This window comes from Ursus maritimus, unplaced genomic scaffold (genome assembly GCF_017311325.1).
Source record: "Ursus maritimus isolate PB19 unplaced genomic scaffold, ASM1731132v1 scaffold_7, whole genome shotgun sequence".
NCBI lineage: Eukaryota > Metazoa > Chordata > Mammalia > Carnivora > Ursidae > Ursus > Ursus maritimus.
The window spans coordinates 182,106-190,861 of record NW_024426885.1 but is presented as its reverse complement, the minus strand read 5'-3'; the positions used below and the strand labels follow the sequence as shown (position 1 = coordinate 190,861).

Sequence of the window (8,756 nt, the reverse complement as noted above, 5' to 3'; positions counted from 1 at the left end):
ACACCTACACGTATGTACAACACATGTGTAATTACATGCATGATATCACACAGTATGGTGTGCACACACATAGATGCATATATATGTACAATTTGGAGGGTTACTGTTGGATTGGCTCATGCATTTATGGAAGACAAGAAGCCCCAGTACCAGGCATTTGCTAACTGTAGAAGGAGAGGAGCTGCTGGAATAATTCGGTCCGAGTCCAGAGGCTTACAAACCAGGGCCAGTTTGTAAGTACTCCTCTGAGTCTGATAGCCAAAGAAGCAAATACACCTTTCCTTCCCTTTTTTGTTCCACTCTGGCCCTCAGTGGACTCGTAATGCCCACCCCCGTTGGTAAGGACGGATCTGTGACCTTCTTTATCCAGTTTGCCCATTCAAATGCTAATCTGACACCCTCACAGACACACCCAGAAACAATGTTTGACCAGCTGTCTGGGCGTCCCGGAGCCCAGTCAGGCTGACACATAAAATCACCCCTTATGGGAGACGCGTCCTCTGCAATTTGGGACCAAGATCCATATGGCCTGAGCGGAACTTCGGGTAGCTTTACAGGGGCATTGTTTGTTTGTTTACAGGGGCATTTTTGATGGAGTTAAGCCGGTTCCCACCTTGTGGAAGTCAGTAAGACATAGGTAGAGACTCTGGGTTGGTGTGCAGTCCAGGGATCTGAGAAGTAACCAACACACCCATTGTATCTTAATGTGTGCTATATTCCAGGAATTCTGAACTTTCAGTGACAGGTGGCCGAAAGCTGCACTCACTGGGACGCTATAGAGAACTCACAGAGGGATATTTTCAGGATAAAGGGCCACATAGAAAGAGGGTATTTATAACAGGTGGGATACATCTCCCAAGGGTCAGCAGTCAGACAGCAACAAAGAACACAAACTTCAGAGAGTGCCTGTTTACAGGGTTTTGAGCATGAGAATCAAGACTTTCTTGAGGGCTGCCTGGACATCCTTGTTCTTCAGGCTGTAGATGAGAGGCTTCAAGGTGGGGCTCACAGTGGAATAAAGTACAGCCGTCACCTTGCCCATCCCTGGGCAGTAGCTGGAGCCAGGACTCAGATGGGTGTAGATGATGGTAGAGTAGTACAAGGTGACCCCAATGAGATGGGGGGAGCAGGTGGAGAAGGCTCACTGCTTCCCCTCGGCTGTGCGAATCTTCAGGATGGCGGAGATGATGAAGCCATAGGACACCATGGTGAGCAGGAAGTTCAGCATGGCGAAGAAGATGTCAGCCACATATGTGGAGGAACAGGAGAGTAACAGCAGAGGGGGGATCTCACAGGAGAAGTGGTCAATCACGTTGGGCCCACAGAAGTTCAGCCGTAACATCAGGCAGCCATTGACTCCAGCACCTAGCACGCTGATGCCCCACACAGCTCCAGCCAGCACTGCACATACCCTGGGGCCCACCATGGAGCTATAGTGCAGTGGCTGGCAGATGGCCACGTAGCGGTCATAGGCCATAGCCGTGAAGGCAGCGCCTCCCCTGCCACTGACCATGACAGGAAGTACATCTGGGCCGTGCAGCCTCTGTAGGAGATGCTTCTCTTCTCTGCCACCAGGATCTCGAGCAGCATGGGCACCACGGTGCCTGCACAGATAATATCCAACACAGGTAGGTTGACCAGGAAGCAGTCCATGGGCGTGTGGAGCCTGGAGCTGAAGGTGATGGCCACCACTATGAGGGAATTGCCACAGAGTGCCGTGGTGCGGAGGCCGAGGAGGAGCACGAAGAAGAGGACCTAGAGCTGCGGCACTTCTGAGAAGCCCTGCAGGATGGATTCCGTCAGCAGCGTCTGATTACTCATGGCCTTTGACTAGTTGGCTCAAACTCTTCCTTGCTCTGCAGCTGGGCTGGAAAAAAGTGTGTGGGATTAATGATCGACATAAGTAGGTCAAGACATCTTCATGCGTCAGTCTCTCCCCGAATCTAAATACTTTCATATTTCATTAGATTTAGGCATCACCAGCTAACAAGCTCCTCTCAGAAAAGCGGGCAGGAGTGCTCACCCTCGCTCCATCTTGCCACCACCGTGCTCAGGACCACCTCCCCACAAACACCCCCACCGCGGCACAGTGGCCTCCCACAGTGATCCTCTGACCACAGTGGCCACGTCCCTGTGAGAGCCCTTCAGGAGATGATGTCCAGTGTCCACAGTGAGCCTTAAAGTGTCTCCATGTCCTGTCCTAGCCAGGGAGTACCCAGCATCGCCCCCGCTCTTCTCCCCTCTCCCCCTAATTATGCTATCCCTCTTCCTCTGCCCGGTTTCCCTGATCCCTCCACATCCCCTGATGAGCTGCCCCAGACATGAGCTTCTTCCTCAGAGACCAGCAGACCCTGACATGAGCCTGGACTCTGCTTAGGGGGACAGAGGATGACGCCAGGGAAGGGCAGGAGGCCAGGAGGCAGTCAGGTGGGAGACCTAAGTCAGCAAGGACGACAGACATGAGGTCCAGGCTCGGACGTAGTACAGTCAGGACCAGACTAGGAAGGTCAGAGGTGATTTAGGCAGTTCTGGAAGAGGGAGAACAGGTTGAGGGTCGAGGGCAGTCATTCCAGAAAAGAGCAGAACCAAGGGGTCTCCCAGAGGAAAGTGTCCCTGATTCTGCCCCAGGGGCTGCCCAGTCCTGGGGATGGTGCATCCAGGCCAGGGCCGGGCAGGCATCAAAGAGCCTGGCGGCAACTCCCGCCTGCCTCTGGAGCGGTGACCTCGTCCGTAGCCCTGACTCCGGCTGACGCTGTGCTGGTACATCAGAAAGCAGACGTGTTTTATATCCCTTAATCATGTTTTTTGTATGAAAACAGACATAGCGAAACATTTCAAGGATGAGCCTACAGACGACAAGTGGATCCGTGTCAGGCTTGTTGAGAAGCCGGACATTTCAGCAAGACACACGGCGACACAGCAGGTCGAGTTACGTGGAGTCTTCCTAACTGGACCCGGGGTCAGGACCGCACCCTGCCACAGGCACAGTCCACATCGCTGCAGACGCACCGGCCCGCTTCAGACAGCCCGCAGAGGACTTCCGAGAGATCCACGCAGCGGCTGATGCGCGGGGAGACGACAGTATTACTACCGAGTGGGAGCGTCTTCTGCCCCGGCCCCCATCAGCCTAAAGGGGAGTCCACTGTGAACCAGAGACAGCTCAACCCTGTGTGGCCTGCCAGTGAAGTCTCTAAGTAAAGCACCTTTTTAAGGTTTCCTACCACAAGTGAGCGACAAGTTGTACCGTCACTGTTTTAATTCTGACTTTGCACTGCAAGGGTGCAGACCTGCCCCGAGTTCACAGGGGCAGCCCGGTCTTAAGTCAAATGTCTCTGCTTGAAACACCATGCGTGACTGGGTCCCCAGCATCTTCATTTTACAACCCCAAGAGATCTTCCTGTTGGAAAGACCCGCAGGCATGGGGGAAGCCACCCCATCCTCTGAAATAGTCTGCTAATTGCATCTGTTCTGTGCAGTAATGTGGTTTGAACAGGGACATTCTTGGAAGTGTAATTAAATACATCATTCTAGCAATTGGACCTGAAGTCAGACCCTCTCAGCCTTTTCCCATTCCAGAAAAGAGAATACTGCACAAAGCGAGCTGTTTCTGCTCTGCTGGCCTCGCCTTGGGCTCTGCTGTGAGCATGTGGGGCCTGAGAGGGGCAGGGAGGTCAAAGTCGGAGCATCAGAGGAGAGCAGTGGGAACACAGAAGCATCCTAGGGAAAACCCTGCACTGTTCTGAAGATGCAGAAAACCCACAACCTGCTCTCCTTCCCTGTCACAGTCTGAGCCTGGACACAGTGTGGTCAGCAATTGGTTTAAAAACTTGATAACATGGCAGTTTATTCTGACAACATACTCTGTCACAAAGCAGAAGTCGGCTGTGTTCAAACATGCTGAAAAAGATCCTCCCTAACGTCCAGGACAGACCTGCACATACCAGCAGGCACAGCCGGGTACACGGCCCCTCCCAGCAGAAAGGACAGCACTTAAGGACACTGGGCTCTGGAGGCATCAGGTCACTGCAGACGCGATCACACTCAAACCCAAGACCTCACAGAAAGTGCATGATGCAGAGGAAAATGGGAACGACCTTGGAGGCAGCCTCTGACCTGTCTCACTCCCCCGGGGTCGGGAGAGGTGACAAGCGTAACGGCACCCACCTCAGAGAAGAGCCGCGCTGCCCTCAGCCTCCCGGAAGCTGTTCGGAGGTGTCTGCTGGAGTCCTGGAGAGGACGGTCTGCAGCCCCGCTCTGAGCTGCAAAACTCAGGGACAAGGACCTTGGCCACAAAGTCCTAGCCTCTTCCTCCTTCCCTGCCTTGCTCTCTCTGTGGACATTGAAAATGATTAAGACTTACCCCTAAAATTCAAAATTGCTCAGCAATAATAATTTATGACCTGGCAAATAAAAAGTTTCATGACCTAAGTCATTTTGTTCTACTAATTTTGTAAAATGAATCTAATAATAGCAAGACAGAGATCCGTGATCAAGAATCAATACGCAGCATGACTAAAAAAATTGTTGAGCCCTCAGTTTGTTTCCCAGAGTCCATAGTCTCTCGTGGTTCATTCCCCCTCCTGTTTACCCCCCCTTTCTTCTTCCCTTTCTTCCCCTACCGATCTTCCTACTTCTTACGTTTGCATGGTGCACTGGGTGTTACACGCAAGTAATGAATCGTGGAACTTTACATCAAGAACTAGGGGTGTACTGTATGGTGACTAACACAATATAATAAAAAATTATTATTAAAAAATTGTTGAGCAGACGCAAGCTTCTTTCTAAGTCCCAGAAATACTGCAGATGGTCCTTCAATTGTCTGGGGAGTCCCCCGGGATCAACTCGGAAGAAGCAAACAGCATCCCCGCTGTGTGGGCGCTCTTAGGCTCCCTGCTCAAGGGCAAGCCGGGTCTGTGCTGAGGACAGGACAGCAGCTGAGCCCAGGGCAGCCTGGCTTTAAAGAGGCGGCTCTGCTGCGTGACGTCATGAATGAAGATGCTAACCCACCGGGACCCAGCTCCAGACCCTGTCACTTACAGGGAATCAGAAGCCCTGGGGACCTTGGAACATGAGGGCGGTGGCCTCAGGGCAGAGCAAGTTGTACAGAGACACAGAGGAAAGAGGTCCTGACTGGAACTGTCACTCCAGGTCAGGCAGATGAGAAACTTACTTCCCGTACCAGGCTGTGATGGGGAATGTCTGCCAGACACCGACATCCCAAGTGCACGTTCTGAGCGCTGGTTTCTCGCGGAAAACACAGGGCTGGAAGGTTTCTTGGAGGTGACGGCACTGAGCCATACTATACAGTTGAGAAAGCAGGTGCAGAGAGGGGAGGGCATCGGCTCCGTCACAGGCCCATGGACAGCAGGGCAGGACTGGACACATCACCATGCGCTCCTCAGCCACTAGGCTGGGGAGGTTGTCCAGGAAGCAGAATAGGGAACGGCAGGAGTTCTGGGCGACAGTGGCAGGGTGGGGGTGGGGGTGGGGTGTGGGCAGGAGGCTTGGCCATGGCAGGGGTTTTGCACGACAGGCCAATAACAGCCACTCAGCAGCTGCCACTGGGGGCGGCTGAGCCAGTTTGAACACTTATGGTATGCTGATTTCCGTGGGTTTCCTCCTTTCCTTCCTTCCTTCCTTCCTTCCTTCCTTCCTTCCTTCCTTCCTCTCTTCCACCCCCTCCCTCCTTCCTTCTCTCTCTCTCTTTCTTTCTTTCATTAAGTTCAATTAGCCAAAATATAATACATTGTTAGTTTTTGATGTAGTGTTCCATGATTCCTTAGTTGCGTATGATGCCCTCCTTAATGCCCATCACTGGGCTACCCCAGTCCCACACCCTCTCCCCTCTGAAAGCAGACTTTGTTTGTTTCCTGGAGTCGAGAGTTTCTCATGGTTTGTCTCCCTCTCTGATTTCTTCCCATTCAGGTTTCCCTCCCTTCCCCTGTGGTCCTCTGCGCTATTCCTTATGTTCCACATATGAGTGAAACCATATGATAATTGTCTTTCTCTGATTGGCTTATTTCACTCAGCATAATCCCCTCCTGGTCCATCCATGTCATTGCAAATGGTAGGTATTCGTCCTTTCTGATGACTGAGTATATTCCATTGCATATATGGACCACATCTTCTTTATCCAGTCATCTGTTGAAGGGCATCTTAGCTCCTTCCACAGTGTGGCTATTGTGGACTTTGCTGCTATGAACACTGGGGTGCAGGTGCCTCTTCTTTTCACTACATATATATCCTTGGGGTAAATAGCCAGTAGTGCAATTGCTGGGTCATAGGGTAACTTAATTTTTAACGTCTTGAGGAGCCTTCATACTGTTTTCCAGAGTGGCTGTACCAGCTTGCATTCCCACCAACAGTGTAAGAGGGTTCCCCTTTCTCCACATCCTCGCCAACATTTGTTGTTTCCTGTCTTCTAAATTTTTGCCGTTTTAACTGGTGTAACATGGTGTCTCATTGTGGTTTTGATTTGTATTTCCCTGATGGCAAGTGAGGTGGAGCATTTTTTCATGTGTCTGTTGGCCATTTGTATGTCTTCTTTGGAGAAGCGTCTGTTCATGTCTTCTGCCTCTCTCTTGACTGGATTATTTGTTCTTTGGGTATTGAGTTTGATAAGTTCTTTATAGATCTTGGATATCAACCCTTTTATCTGTCATGGCCTTTGCAAAGATCTTCTCCCATTCTGTCAATCGCCTTATGGTTTTTTTGACTGTTTCCTTTGCTGTGCAGAAGCTTTTTACCTTGAAGAAGTCCCAAAAGTTAATTTTGCTTTTGTTTCCCTTGCCTTTAGAAATGTGTCTTACAAGCACTTGCTGTGGCCAAGGTCGAAGAGGTTATTGCAGGTGTTCTCTAGGATTTCGATGGATTCCTGTCTCACATTGAGGTCTTTCATCCATTTTGAGTTTATCTCTGTGTGTGGTATAGGAGAATGGTCCAGTTTCATTCTTCTACATGTGGCTGTCCAATTTTCCCAACACCATCTATTGAAGAGACTGTCTTTTTTCCATTGGATATTCTTTCCTGCTTTGCCAAAGATCAGTTGACCACAGAGTTGAGGGTCCATGTCTGGGTTCTCTATTCTGTTCCATTGATCTATGTGTCTGTTTTTGTGCCAGTACCATGCTGTCTTGGTGATCACAGCTTTGTAGTACAGCTGGAAGTCAGGCATTGTGATGTCCCTGGCTTTGGTTTTCTTTTTCTACATTCCCCTGGCTACTGGGGGTCTTTTCTGATTTCATACAAAGTTTACGATTGTTTGTTCCAGCTCTGTGAAAAATGTCATTGGTATTTTGATAGGGATTGCCTTGTATGTGTAGATTGCTCTGAATATCCTTTCTTGATTAAAACTCTGCAAAGTATAGGAATAGAGGGAACACACCTCAATATCATAAAAGCCGTCTATGAAACCCCACAGTGAATATCATTCTCAATGGGAAAAAAATGAGAGACGAGATGCCCTTCAACGGACGAATGGATAAAGAAGGCGTGGTCCATATATGCAATGGAATATTACTCAGTCATCAGAAAGGATGAATACCCACCATTTACATTGACATGGATGGAACTGGAGGGGATTATGCTAAGAGAAATAAGTCAAGCAGAGAAAGACAATTATCATATGGCCTCACTCATACGTGGAACATAAGCAATAGCAGGAGGATCATAGGGGAAGGGAGGGAAATCTGAAGGGGGAGAAATCAGAGAGGGAGAGGAACCCTGAGAGACTATGGACCCCGGGAAACAAACTGACGGTTTAAGAGGAGAAGGGAGTTGGGGGCTAGGGTAACAAGACGATGGGTATTAAGGAGGGCATGTGTTGTGATGAAAACTGGGTGTTATACACAAATAAGGAATCACTGAACACTACATCAAAAACTAACAATGTACTATACAGTGACTAACTGAATATAATTTAAAAAAAAAACCTGAGAGCCTTTCCCCTAAGGTCAGGAACACGACAGGGATGCCCACTGTCACCACTGTTGTTCAACATATTACACAAAATCCTAGCCGCAGCAATCAGACAACAGAAAGAAAGAAAAGGCATTCAAATTGGCAGGGAAGAAGCCAAGCACTCTCTCTTTGCAGATGGCTTGATACTTTATGTGGAAAACCCAAAAGACTCCACCCCAAAATTACTAGAAGTCATACAGGAATTCAGCAACGTGGCAGGATACAAAAGCAATACACAGAAATCAGTGACATGTCTATACTCTAACAATGTGACTGAAGAGAAATTAAGGAATCGATTCCATTTACAATAGCACCAAAAACCATAAGACACCCAGGAATAGACCTAACCAAAGAGGTAAAGATCTGTATTCTAGAAACTATAGAACGCTTACGAAAGAAATTGAGGAAGACACAAAGAGATGGAAAGACATTCCATGCTCATGAATTGGAAGAATAACCGTTGTGAGAATGTCTATGTGGTCTGTGGGGGTTCTTGACATCTTATCTGCATTTCCCCAACTTTTTAAAGTCAAAATTAGCAAATAAAAATTGTATCTATTCAAGGCGTGTGACTTAATATTTTCCCCAGGATCCCTACATTTTTGTGTGTGGTAAAATACTCATGACATAAAGTTCGCTATTTTAACTATCTTAAAGTGAATGATTCAGTGGCACTGACGACACCCTCACACTATCTTGGTCCAAAGCTTTCTCGTTGCCCAAATGGAGACCCTGTAGCTATCCAGTAGTCACTCCACATCCCCTCCCCTGGCCTGGAACCGCCAGTGTGCACTGCA

General features: G+C 49.0%; 1 pseudogene; it reads right to left on the bottom strand.

The window, feature by feature from the left end:
* Window positions 1-910: 910 nt before the first annotated feature.
* Window positions 911-1,821, bottom strand: LOC103659685 (annotated as a pseudogene).
* Window positions 1,822-8,756: the final 6,935 nt, after the last annotated feature.